Source organism: Natator depressus, chromosome 5 (assembly GCF_965152275.1).
Source record: "Natator depressus isolate rNatDep1 chromosome 5, rNatDep2.hap1, whole genome shotgun sequence".
Classification (NCBI taxonomy): domain Eukaryota; kingdom Metazoa; phylum Chordata; order Testudines; family Cheloniidae; genus Natator; species Natator depressus.
The window spans coordinates 72483349-72497286 of NC_134238.1; the positions used below are offsets into that span (position 1 = coordinate 72483349).

The window sequence follows — 13938 nt, forward strand, 5'->3', positions numbered from 1 at the left end:
TACAGGAAATAGCAGGCACAAAAGGCATACAATCAGCACAGAATTAGCAGTGATTTGGGCGAGAATCGCCACAAACAAAGTCTCAGGAGTCTCTGGCTGTTGATTTGCTGCCAGTCTTCGTTGAGCCGCCGCGACCAATGCTTTTACTGCTCCCCATGTCACGGGCTGGCTTGGGACGCTACGCCTCTTCCGTTTCCGTCCCGCCGTTGTCGACCCGGGAGGCACCACGTTCTCCTCCCAGGTCAGCTGAAACTCCGGTATGGGGTTCGACAGCCCCTGGCGCCACGCCATGCTGTTTCAGTGCCGGTCGCACACACCGGGCTGGAACCCACAACGGTCCTGCAGGGAGAGACACAGCAGCATATCCCCGACCCCAAGTGATTAGAGGTACTGGGCCCAGCCACTGCGGATCAGGCAGCTGACGGTAAAAGACACGCGGTCTTTCCAGTACCTCAGATTTGTGAAAATGGCGATCCGCGGGGGTCTGCTGATCTGCGTTCAGCGTTAAATTATTTAAAGTAAACAAAAGGATATGCATTTGTTGTTGAATGTCTCCTAAGGTTCGGAGACGCAGCTCCCCTTGTTTTAATTGTTTATCAAGCAAGGTTTTGAGCGTGCGATTGGCACGTTCAACAATGGCTTGGCCCGTGGAATTATAAGGGATCCCGTGTTTAAGACGGACGTTCCATCGGGCGCAAAAAGTGGAGAGGGCTGTGGAGCAGTAAGCTGGGGCATTATCCGTTTTAATTTGGCTTGGGCGACCCATAACAGAAAAACAGGCTAGCAAATGGTGAATAACTTTAGCAGTGGCTTCCCCACGCTGTGGGGTTGCCCACAGAAATCCCAAATAAGTATCAACAGAAACATGTAAAAAGGAATAGGGGCGGAACTGTGGCACATGAGTGACATCCATTTGCCATAGCTGATTTGCTGCGGTACCTCTGGGGTTAACGGCATAAGAAAAAGTAGGAGCAGCAGCGGCACAGTGGGGGCAGGAACGAACAATGGAACGTGCATGATCAGCAGGAATGTGAAACTGCCGGGCCAAAACAGAGGCAGACTGATGGAAAAAGGCATGGCTTTCAATGGGGTCAGAAAAGAGGGAATTTACCTGACCACGTAACGCGCGATCAGCGCGTGCATTGCCCTCAGTGAGTGACCCAGGCAGAGGGGTATGACTGCGAATATGAGCAACAAAATAAGGGAAATTACGAGTGGAAATAAGATATTGCAAAGACAAAAATAGGCGAAGGAGGTCCGCATCGACCTAAGGGGTAATGAGGGCAAGGGGTAAATGATCAATCACTTGATAAACATAATGGGTGTCCACAATTAAATTAAAGGGACAATCAGCGAAAAGTTGAAAGGCTAAAATAACAGCAGCCAGTTCTGAACGCTGCGCGGAACGCTGAGGCAGTGTAAAATGAGAACGCCAACGAGGGGGGTCACCTGATTGATAGGTGATGACACCTCGATGTGGAGAGCCATCAGTAAAAAGAGTAACAGCAGAAACAATGGGTTGAGAGCGGCTAAGACGATGAACAATTAGAGGCACCTTTTGGGTAATTACCAACCGAGGATCTTTTGGGGGATTATAAGAAATTTCTCCCACATAATCACAAAGAGCAACCTGCCAAGCCAAAGAGGTGTGGCACAAGGAATCAAATTCACTAAGGGACAAGGGGAACACAATATCAACTAAATCAGTGCCAGTAAGTTGCACTGCACGGTGGCGGGCTTTACGAACAAGATCAGACAGGGCATCTAGATATGGGTAAATATTCCGAGGAGGAGTGGAGGAGAGGTACAGCCACTCTATGATAGAGACGGCTGTATTCGTACGGGGTACAAACAGAGCCGCAGTGGGCGTATGAGGGGTGGCAAGAAGAATCAGCCGTAGGGGACGGACCTCAGGGGGTCTGTCCACAAACTGCTGACTTAATGCTGCATTAATTTGTCGAATGCAGGCAATGTGCTCTTTAGTGATGGCAATAACTGCACCCGGTGCTCGGGCTCCACGTAGGAGCTCGAACAACGGCTGCAGCATTGAGGTGGGGAGACGAAAATAGGGCCGAATCCAATTTAAATGACCCAAAATCTGTTGTAATTTAACAAGGGTTAGGGGTTGAGGTAGAGTTAGTGCCGGACGAACCGGAGCAGCATAGGTTTGTAAAACCTTATGGCCGAGGTAGTGGTAGGGATAAGAGCGTTGGATTTTTTCTGGTGCCACCAACAGGCCATTTTGGCCGAGGATTTGAGACAAAGATTCAATCTGTTGTTCCGTGACCTGGGGACCACTAAGCAAAATGTCATCCATATAATGGTAGACCTTTAGCGTAGGGTACCGGGCACGAAAAGGGGTGAGGGCCCGATCCACAAAAAGCTGACACAAGGTTGGACTATTTTGCATTCCCTGGGGTAAGACCTTCCACTGATACCTTTGAGAGGGTTGCTGATTATTATATTGTGGCACCGTGAACGCGAATTTTTCGCGATCTTGTGGGCAAAGGGGGATGGTGAAAAAACAATCTTTTAAATCTAACACACAGAGCTGATCGGTTTGAGGAATTAAATTTGGATTTGGTAATCCATATTGCAAGGGGCCCATAGGTTGGATGCATTTATTTATTTCCCTTAAGTCATGCAACAGCCGCCATGCACCAGATTTTTTCTTAATAACGAACACCGGGGTGTTCCAGGGACTAGTAGAGCTTTCCAAGCGCTGTGCCAGCAAATGCTGCTGCACAAGCGATTGAAGCGCTTTTAGCTTTTCTAGAGGGAGGGGCCACTGGTCAATCCAGACGGGCTCTAAGGATTGCCATACCAAGGGCAATGCGGAGGGCAATGTGGGTGAGGGAGGATTTTGAGCCATCAGATATTAATATCGAGGGTGGTGTCCAGCTTTGTGAGTAAATCACGGCCCCAAATATTGAGGTGGACAGGGAGCACAAAAGGGCGGATAGTAGCAAGGGTACGGCCTCCCGGTGTAGAGACTGTGACCCAAGACAAACTCTGTCGCCCGGGTTTACTACCCCCGATCCCCCACAACTCTTTAGAAGGAACCATAGACCAACTAACCGGCCACTCTGGATCACGAATCACCGTAACGTCAGCTCCAGTGTCCACCAGCCCTGTGAAAGGAACATCATTTAAGAGAAGTGTTAACTGAGGTTTCGAGGGGCAGACTGACATTGTCAGAGCAACAAGTGGAGAGGACGCGCTGTGAGACGGCGAGTGAGACAACGTTGATCCAAAGCCGCCTCCGCCCCGAGTTTGATCCTCGGCAGCTGGCACCTGATAGGGGACTAAAATCAATTGTGCAATTGATCGTCCACGCGGGAGTGACTGTGGAAGATGAGTCCACACCTGAACCTTAATAATGCCGGTGTAATCGGCATCAATGACCCCGGGGATGACAAAAAAGCCCTGTTTCCCAGCATGAGAGCGAGGGAGAACGAGACCCACAAAGCCGGCAGGGAGAGGTCCCGTCACCTGGGTAGGTATGGCGCAGACCTCCCCTGGCAGCCGAAAATCAGTGTCCTCCTGCATGATTAAATCAAGCCCTGCACTTCCAGCAGTCGCCGCCCTCATAGAGTCTATGGATTTTAAGGCAGAGGAACGGTTGTCTGAGTGGGAAACACCCCCGTTTGGCCCTGGGTTCGGGGGGGACCCGCCGCGCGGTTTCCCGGCCCGCTACGACACTGATTAGCCCAGTGATAGCCCTTTTGACACTTGGGGCAATTTTTTGAGGGTCGGGCGGGTGCCTTTGATGAGCGGCACTCCCGCTGGAAGTGACCCTCCTTGCCACAGCGGTAACAACGCTTCCCCTCTTTCCCGGTTCTTTTTAGGGCGGCAGCCAGAACTCCAGCTTTATGGGCTTGTGTGCCGATGTTTTGGCACGCCCGTAGCATGTCTGAGAGCTCTAAAATGCCAGAGGCTTGCGCCGTCTGGAGAGCGCGGCGGCAATCCTCATTTGCATTTTCAACTGCCATTTTTAACAGGATTTCCTGAGCTGCCGCAGCGTTATCCACCTGTCGGAGGATAGCCTCCTGCAATCTGTTGGTAAAATCCAGAAAGGACTCTGATGCACCCTGACGGATACTAACAAAGCTTTTAGTAGGCTTGCCTGAATCCGGGACCTTCCGGAAAGCATGCTGGGCACAGGTGGAAATAAGGGGGAAGAGGGCCTGAGGGAGTTGAGTTTGCATCTCAACGGTAGCAAACGGTCCCTCCCCTGCCAAGTGCTCAAAAATAATACCTTCCGCTCTATGAATCTGGGCCTGGCGTTCCGCCTCCTGCCGATACTCACTAATCCAAATAACATATTGACTGGGTGACAGCATCATGCGCAACAGCGCCTTCCAATCTTCAGGGATCAGGGAGTATCCACTACCTAGCCCTTCAATGAGACCACGCACAAACGTGCTAGTCAGACCGAACTCGCGAATTGCTTTCTTTACCTCTCTAATCACCGAGTAAGGCAAACTGACCCAGGTTCCAACCGGGTTGCCCTGGTCATCGTTTTGCCAGGTCACCGGACAAACCGAGACCAGCTCAGCCAGCTCCTCTGCTGTAAGATCTGAGCAAGCCTTCGCTGCGTGCACTATTTGTTGCACCAGCGAAAGCCTCTGAGCAGATGCAGACGACCCCCTGGGGGGCCCCGAAGCATGGGGTCCCAGGGGGGGATGGTAATCACACACCGGCTCCGGCGGGGAAGGTAAGGGAGGTGGTGGTAATAAAGGCACTGGGGGCGAAGCAGGGAGAGGGATGGCTGCAGGAGCCGACGGCGGTGGCGAAATCGGCAGCCTCTCTGTTGGTGCGGGAGAGGGTTCTTCCGAAGCGACACACTGTGTTGCATCGGTAGGAGGGGGGGGTGGCTGCAGGAGCCGACGGGCGTGGCGAGATCACCAGCCTCGTGAGGGAGGGCCTGTCCGAGGCAACACGCTGTATCGCATCGCGGCAGAGGTGCCAGGCATGTAAAGCCTGCACGGGCGCCCGAGGCTCTTCATGCAATGTCTGGCCCAACCGCTCCCAGTCCGCTAGCTTAAGGGTTCCGGCTTCAGGGTACCACGGGCACTGGGCACTCACCTCCTGTAGCAGGAGAGTGAGTTCTCGAGCGGGGCAGTCATGCTGAGCCTTACGCAGCAGATACTGTAGCTGATTGCGGTGTTGCACTTGCAAAGCAGAGAGGGAGCTTCCCATACTTACCACAATGAAAAATACTCACCGGGATCCGCGAAGCGGATGAGTGACGCGTCTGAAACCCTTGCCGGGCGAGGTGAGTGCTGAGGGCCCCACGTTGGGCGCCAGTTGTGGCGGTTCAATGATGAGACAGAACACAGGTTTATCCAAGCAAGCAAGCAGGTTAGCTGAAAAGGGCTGCTCCCTGTCAGCTTTCCACCTTCCCTTTTATTATATTTCTCCCCCCTGCGCATTACCTACTTCCACCGCGAAAAGACACAACAAAGGAATACATGACTTTGATTAATATTCTTATTTTCCAGCCTCTATCTACTACAATCCTAATTCTCAGGCCTTGAGGCCAGGCCAAGGAAGCTTCCCACGATTACTGTCCTTTAATTAACTTCCCAGGGTTCATATCTGGTCCTCGTCCTTGGATGGAGCAATGTGTTGCTCCTACACAACGGTCAGGGTGTGCCCTGACTGTTTCCAGGTGGATGGACTAAACATGAACCCTTCAGCAGTGCAGATAGTGCTAGACAACTCTGTGTTAGTCTCTGCTGCATGCAGCTTACTACACTGGTTTCTTTAGAGGGCTACTGTCCAGGAGATTGTTGTGGCTCCCTGATGCTGCCTCAGCTCTGTTGCAGTTTACAGCTGCTTAGTTAGGGCAGTTTAGTTGTCAGATACTATTCTGCCTGGTGTTCACATAACTTTTTAATACTCACTTTTTCCATGACACCACCAAGAAGTGAGTCAACCAAGACATTTTTGACATTTATTTCAAATGCATAGTTTCTAAAAGCTATACAAAAATGTGTTCAACTATACTGTACGCATGTCCCTGCTGCTTTGTGTGATGTTATTGCTGTAACCCTTGTCTTCCTCCCCATGTTCACCCTATTGTTGGTTGCCCTGTCACTGTGGCATATATGAAACAGTATTGCACACATTTTGGTGCAACTCATTTGTGTTGTGATGTGTCTAGCACACTTTTGAGTACTCTAAAATTTATACCATATATAGTTTAGTTTATTAATATAGCATCTTAGCCATATGCCATTGTGCATAATACCTTCTATTGTTAGTTTTTTGGCCCTAGGAACTTTAAAATTAATAGATTGATTTAAGCAAAGGCTATTTTTCAAGTCTATGATTGAGGAAAAAGGGATTATTAATATGCTGATGCCAAAGTAGAAACACATTTATACTGTATGGTTAAACTAAAGTTGTTGTTTTTACTCATGGACACTTGGCCAATGTAATTTGATTGTGATCTTTGCAAAGTTACTGTAGGTCCTGAGTTTACAAGAAAGTACTGTCCTGCCGCTTATTACTTAATACCTTCAGCCTCTGCAGTATCACAACAGAGGTACTGAAGTATGCATAATTTCTATCATCAAACATAGATAATAGTAACAATAACCTGTTTTCTCACCGGCCTGGACTTTCTTGATCTATGAAATGTTTCCAGCTAGTGGTCCAACAAAGAAGGTAGGAATCTAATTAGATTCCAAGAACTTGACCTAGCCAACATGCTCTAAAACCTTACCAACTGCTATATAATAATTATAATAAATATAAGCCAGATCCTGGATTCAGTGCATAGCCTGTGTTAAGCTTGATGCTAAGAAGAGTCACGTAGGGAAGTATCTTCCATTCCCTTGTCCTCCAGGATGTACTCAAATCACTGCTGCAGCTTCAAGGTAGTACATGGGTGGGGAAAATAGCTGATGGAGCCACATAGGTTTGTCTGCACTGCAGTCAAGGTATGTGATTGCAGCACATGAAGGCACAACCAAACTAGCTTTAATCTGGCCAGTTTGAGTACCAATAGTAGTGAAGCTGTGGCAGCAAGGACTTCATCTGGGCCTCTGGGTATTTGCTCAGGGTGGCTAACCCGTACTAAAGTCTTTGCTGCCAGAGCTCCATTGCTGGATCAGAGCTTGCTTGTATGTGTGTACACATGCTGCAACCACACCTCTAATTGCAGCGTACACATACCTGTAATTGCATGTTCTCCAGATCTGCCCTTATGTGTTCCTCCCACAAATCTCCTCCATTCTGGAACACAGGACTCTCCCAGTGGAACATTGCTTCCAGACACAGTAGGTGTGGACCCTTTAGTAGGGATGACCCATATGTTGCCTACCACGTACCTTGGAATCACACTATTTATGCTCCCAATTATGCCTTGTATACTCACTAGGGGAAAGGCAAAATATGTCCCTTATGAAGAGTCAGAGACACACTGCTCCAGCACATCTTCAAATTGTTAAACTAGCTGTAGAGAAAAGTAACTATAAATGTGAGTAATTGACTTAAAATGGCGGTTGCATCAATAGTTAAGGAGCTTTGGATTTTACATATCTTCTATATAAATGTGAATCAATGATTTCTTTACTAACAGCCTAGTAAGTAACTGGCTGAAACTGAAAGCATGAAGGTCCATCTTAGTGGCTTGAGTAGACATTGCTAATACCAGAAAGGTCACTACTGTTAGAAAGTAGCCTCAGATCTGTGCCAAGATTTAAATTTATAAAATGGATATTAATATTTATTTTCAGTCATGCTAAAATCAGTGACTGTATCACTGGAAGCTGATTTGACCCGATTGATGGGCTCATTATAAGCTAGATCAGGAGTCGGCAACCTTTCAGAAGTGGTGTGCCGAGTCTTCATTTATTCACTCTAATTTAAGGTTTCGCGTGCTGGTAATGCATTTTAACATTTTTAGAAGATCTCTCTCTATAAGTCTATATTATATAACTAAACTATTGTTGTATGTAAAGTAAGCAAGATTTTTAAAATGTTTAAGAAGCTTCATTTAAAATTAAATTAAAATGCAGATCTTATCAGTTTAGTGTAGTGGTTCTTAACCTGGGGTGCACGCACCCCCTGGGGGTGTGAGATGCCCTTTCTGGGGGTGCGAGACATGCAAGATTTTTTTAGAAGGTAAATCATCAGAAACACAAATTAAGCACAGGCACATAAGTACAACTACTTTCTTTCATCAAACCTATGTATTTATTAACATTATACATTTTTTAACGATTACTGTAATATACAAAGTTTTTAAGTTTTCAAGTTTTAAAGCTAACTGTAGTGTAATTTTTGATAAGGGCTGCAGAACGCTGGGCCCAGGCCAGGAGCAGAGCCCTGGGCTGGTTGCTGGTACCCTAAGCCAGCAGGAGGGCTTAGCAGGGCCGGAGGCCTGGACCCAAGTTGGAACCCCAGACCAGCAGCAGGGTGAGCGGGGCCGGGGACTGGTATCCCAGGCCAGCAGCAGGCTGGGCGCGGAAGATGGCTGGGATGCTGGCTGGCAAGGGGCCGGCAGCTGGAACCCCAGACTGTCAGTGGGCTGAGCTGGGTGGCGGACAGAACCCCAGATCGATAGCGGCTCACCCGCTGCTGGTCTGGGGTTCCACCCGCTCCTGCCAGCCGGGGTCCCGGCCCCACTCAGTCCACTGCCGGCCGGGGATTCTGTTCACTCAGGCTGGCAGTGGGCTGAGTGGGGCCGGTGGCCGGAACTCCAGACCGTCAGTGGGCTGAGCGGGGCCGGTGGCCGGAACTCCAGACCGGCGGTGGGCTGAGTGGCTCAGCCCGCCGCCGGTCTGAGGTTCCGTCCGTTGGCTCCTGCCAGCTGGGGTCCCGACTGCTGGCCCCGCTCAGACTGCTGCTGGTCTAGGGTTCCGTTCACCCAGGCAGGCAGTGGGCTGAGCGGGGCTGGCGGCTGGGACCCCGGCTGGCAGCAGCATGCTGGTAAAAATTGGCTTGTGTGCTGCAGGTTGCCAACCCCTGAGCTAGATCAATAAGAGATTTAACACCGTACCATAATTTCCTTGGTATACACTTTTCTTCTCAGTAGTTGCAGTAGTACTGTGTAGTCTAGCTGTTTCAAAGGAGGCTACAAAAGATGCCTATGGTTTTGTCCTTTGTCACAAACTTAGTTTACTTTAAGTTTCTGACCAACCAGTATTACATTCCATGCTAAATTTAAGTACCGTTCTGTCCTACTCCCACTAGACAGCTAACTTGTCCAAAAACTTATACTGATTTAATATGAGCCAGATCCGTGTGTAAGTAATCCTCTGGACTTTGTTGGGAGTATATATGCGTGTATGCTTTAAGCATGGTAGTGTTTGTGTGATCTAAAGGTTACCTTCTTAAACTTACTGTTCCAGGTACAGAAAATTATAGAACACTCACTCTCAATTTAGCACTACTGCTGCCTGCTCACGAGTATTCTGTCCAGAAGGCTATGCTTTTCTGATTTTGTAATTAGGATGAATTTGCAGTGTATTTATCTGAGATAAATGTAAATTATTTTTCTACTTTGCCGCACCAGGACAAAGCCAGTCAGCATTCAAATCCTTTTATATGTAAACAGGAGTAGTGTTTGTTTGTGCAGAGATCTAATGATGTGTATGACAAGGTATTCAACACCATTCCTGTGTCTAGGTTTTCTATGAATATAAAGCAGTGTTATAGGCTTAATATGGTTTAATTGTGCTTGCATATATGTATTCTAATCCGAATCAGATAATATCAAAATCTTGAATTTATTAGATATTACAATAAATTTATTTTAACAGTTATTACATAGTTTACAGTTTGTAATCATGCACAAATGAAAGGTGTAATTTGTATTACCTTTAGTGAAAAGCTAGTAATTTTAAATGCCGAACATCTGGGAATCTTGCACAAATGGGAGATGCAATTTGTATTATATTTTAGTGAAAAGCTAGTAATTTTAAATGTAGTACATTTTTTCAAAAAATCACAAGGATCTGAATGTAATAATCAAGGTATTCATAATATGTTGATACTAAAACTTTAGCTGATTGGTTGTCACATAATTATCTAAGCTTCTTCTTTTGTAGAAATTCTGATAATGTTGATTTCAGTACCTCTTAAAATGTGCAGCCTTTGTTACAGTTTAAGCAGTACTGCTTATTTATTGTCACTACTATCTCCACTGCTTTCTCTGGGGTAAATGCTGCTGGCACCCTCTACTCTGCAGATATGTGCTAAAATGTGGAAAATCCGTGGAGGAGAAACAGTGGGTGGTTTAGCTGATACTTCAGCATCCTGTTCATGCTGCAGAAATGTATAAACTTTCTGCTTGACCTCAGCTTGATTTTATCACAAGACTCATCATTAAAGCCCTACCAAATTCACGGTCCATTTTGGTCAATTTCACTGTCATATGATTTTTAAAATGGTAAATGTTATGATTTTAGCTATTTAAATCTGAAATTTCATGATGGTTTAATTGTAGGGGTCCTAACCCAAAAGGAGGGGTGTGTGTGTGGGGGGGTCACAAGGTTATTATAGTGGGGTTGCGATACTGCTACTCTTACTTCTGTGCTGCTGATTGTGGTGGCACTGCCGTCAGAGCTGAGCAGCTGGAGAGTGGCGGCTGCTGGCTGGGAGCCCAGCTCAGAAGGCAGAACTACTGCCGGCAGCAGCACAGAAGTAAGGGTAGCATGGTATGGTATGCTGCACAGCTCTGAAGTCAACACTTTATAAATATAAAGTCCAAACAACAAAACAAATTTATTAACTATGGAAAGATAGATTTTAAGTGCTTACATATAATGAGGTAGGTATGTGTGTCAGAATTGGTTACAAGGAGATAAAAGGTAAAACACAACTAAGTGAATACAAAGCAAAGGTCTCTCTCACTCACTACATATTCCAGTGGTCCTGCTGCCTGAACCTCTTTCAATCAGGATTTCCCTGCTCCTTCCCCAGTACAATGCTGCTTCTTTTGTTCTTCAGGTGTTGCAGCTGGGTAGACAGCAAGGGAGAGATGATTCTCTTGTGCAAAAATCATCTCCAGGTGATGTTCAGGAGACAGAGTTTAAGCTGCTGCTTTGACAAATTGTAGCTTTTTGCCCACCCCCTCTCTCCTGCCGAAGAATGGCCACTTAATTAGGTGATGATGGTCCATTTGATCTTGTTGACCCTGGCTGAGGGGTTGGCTAGCGTTTTGTTTCTGGGGGACTTGTTTGTGACTGCCCTCCAGAATACGTTGGAACATGTCTTGCTAACATTTCAGTGGAATTTTATATCCTTACATACAATGTTGCCTCACATATTTTACCAGGATACTAATGATCAGCAAATCATGAGTTTTCATATATCTTACACAATATGCTTTGTATAGAATTTAACATAGTCTTGTAGAAAGGGTGAACAGAGGGGTACAGACTGTCACAGCAATACGGGGAAGTGACATAAGATGTTTCACTGCCCGCTTTGAGTGTCTGCTCACATACGGCCGAAGAAAACTGGGTAACGCCCCTTCTCTTCCTCTCAAATTGCGCTTCTTACCAAGAATTTACCCTGATTTCATCTCCAGCTCAGTTTCTGATTGGCACATCTGACCCTGCTCTCCACACTCTCAGCTGCAACCCTAAGTGTGTCTCTGTCATGGACATCCAGTGTTCCACCACACTCAAGTTGAGCATCCTTCACAGTCCTTTCTTGCTCCTTCCCTGGCAGATGTTTCATAAATGCTAACTTGTATTGGTGATATTGATTGCCTTCCCCGCATCTTCTAGTTATACCTCCTTAGTTTACAGACGCCTGAAAATGTGATTTTTTTTTTAAAATAAAAATGTTGAGCTAAAACTAGATAAATGTTAGTGCTACCAGTAAGACATTATGTAGCAAAATAACACATCCACCATATTTATCTTCAAATTAGAGAGAAAGGAGCTAGCTTTTCTTCATATAAATGTGTGTGTAGAATATCTATAGATGTGTATATTATATATATAAATGTATAAAGTATGCTGATGAGGAACTGTGAAAAGATGCCAAAAGTCTACAGTAACTGAACGCATGTATTTATTTTCATAAATTAAGAGGACTGTTTTTTTTGTTAAATCCAAGGAATTACCTCTGAGATTACATTAAATCATCACAGTAGATTGTGGATACTGGAAAATTGTTCAAACCTTTTTGGGTCATTATAGTAAATATTATATTAGAAATGAAAAAAATTGAAATGTCTTTTTATCCTTTGGAAAAATAATCCTAAAAGTTGTACCACTTAATTGTTGGCAAGTACTGTGAAATAAAGTATTTCGGAAATAAATATTGTACAGAAACCTTGTTACCACTCACAAAAGGTTAGTTACTATTTCAGAATTTTGAACATCTTCCAAATAAGCAAAGCCACGGCAAAATATATGTTCTATCTCCCTTTCAAGAAAATAAATAGGCAAATCATTTGAAGCTTCAGATAGCATAGAGTATATTAATCAAATATTATTCTCATACAGCTATATTAAAATTAAAAAAACCCCATGAATCTTACCAAAAACAAAGTAATTTTAAAGTAAACCAATATAAGAAAAGTTAGGGTTTTTATTGCATTGTTTAGACTATTGTGTTGCAGTATTTATTGTGTGTGTTCTAAGATGTCTGCAATATTCCAGAATAAGTGTGAATTAGGAGTGAAGTAAAAACCATAAATCTGCATTTCTAACACAACATGATGTTTAGTTTACTGCTAGAGGTCCCTTTCAAAATAAAACAAACATTTGGCTCAAGTCCCGCCCTAAAACCCTATTGACACTTAGTTCTAAGAAATTTAAACGAAAACGTTGGACTCCCTTAATGTTGTTCCATCTGGGGGCAGGTAGTGGGAGTGAGGAGTCCAGCTCAATGTGCAGCTGAGGCTACTTAACCAAGGTAGCATGCAGCCACCAGTCGTCTCTCACACACTTAAAGTTACTGAAACAATCCTGTAGTAAAACTGTCAAGGTTTTGGGGCCTAGACCATGGATGAGAGTTCTCTCAACAGCCCTGTTAGCAAATACACATTGCAAGCATGTCAAAGCATAACCACTATCCCCATTCCACTGTAACAAAATGTACAGGAGACGTGAGGAAAACTCAGGAGTCGCATAGCAACCATGTGGTCTACTGAAATCACTACTGTATTGGGATTATTCCTAGCTCTGCCAGTGGCCTGCCAGGTGACCTTAGGCAAATGACTTGCCTTCTCTGTGCCTTAGTTTCCCGTCTTTAAAATGGGGATGATGAAGTAAAATACTTCGAGATGAAAAGCCCTGTATAAAAGCTGGGTCTTTTCATTATTACCTAGCCACAGTAGTATATCAGCTGCAAACCTAGGTGAGAAATAGAACTATCTAAATGGCTATTAGCTCCTACCAACAAACAGTTCTCTTTCTTTTTTAAAAAGCTAGGAAATTAAATGGCAAAAAACTTGGTTAATTCAGCGTTAAGGTTGCTGAGTGACAGCTCATGCCTTTCCAGAATATCAAATTCAGCAAAACTCAAACTTTTGAAAATTAGGAAATACAGAGTTAAGGTAACTCCTATGCAACCTTAATGCTGCCCTCTTTGAGCAATGTCCCATGGTGACTATAACACACACATTCCCACTGTGCTTTTTCACTTTAATTGATGGACGGTAACTTCACTTACTGTACACAATCACAGTTCTTCTTAGGAGCTCCAACTTATTCCTCTCCCATCCAATATGGTTACACGTAAATGTGAATGTATCTGGACTATATGGAGACCATTCCCAGTGGCTACTGGAGGCTCTGGGGGCAGAGCTAAGGTTGTATGGGCGTTTACCTTAATTCTGTATTTCCTGTTTTCAGAAGTTTTAGTTTTGCTGAATTTGACATTCTGGAAGGGCAGAAGCTATCACTGGACAACCTTAACTCTGCATTAACTAAGATTTATGTCATTTAATATATTTAGTTCCAT

At 45.2% G+C, this 13938-nt stretch overlaps 1 protein-coding gene across 7 annotated transcripts in view; it reads left to right on the plus strand.

The window, feature by feature from the left end:
* COMMD10 (COMM domain containing 10) overlaps positions 1-13938 on the plus strand; it is a 158872-nt gene that overhangs the window by 19229 nt on the left and 125705 nt on the right. The window lies entirely within an intron of this gene.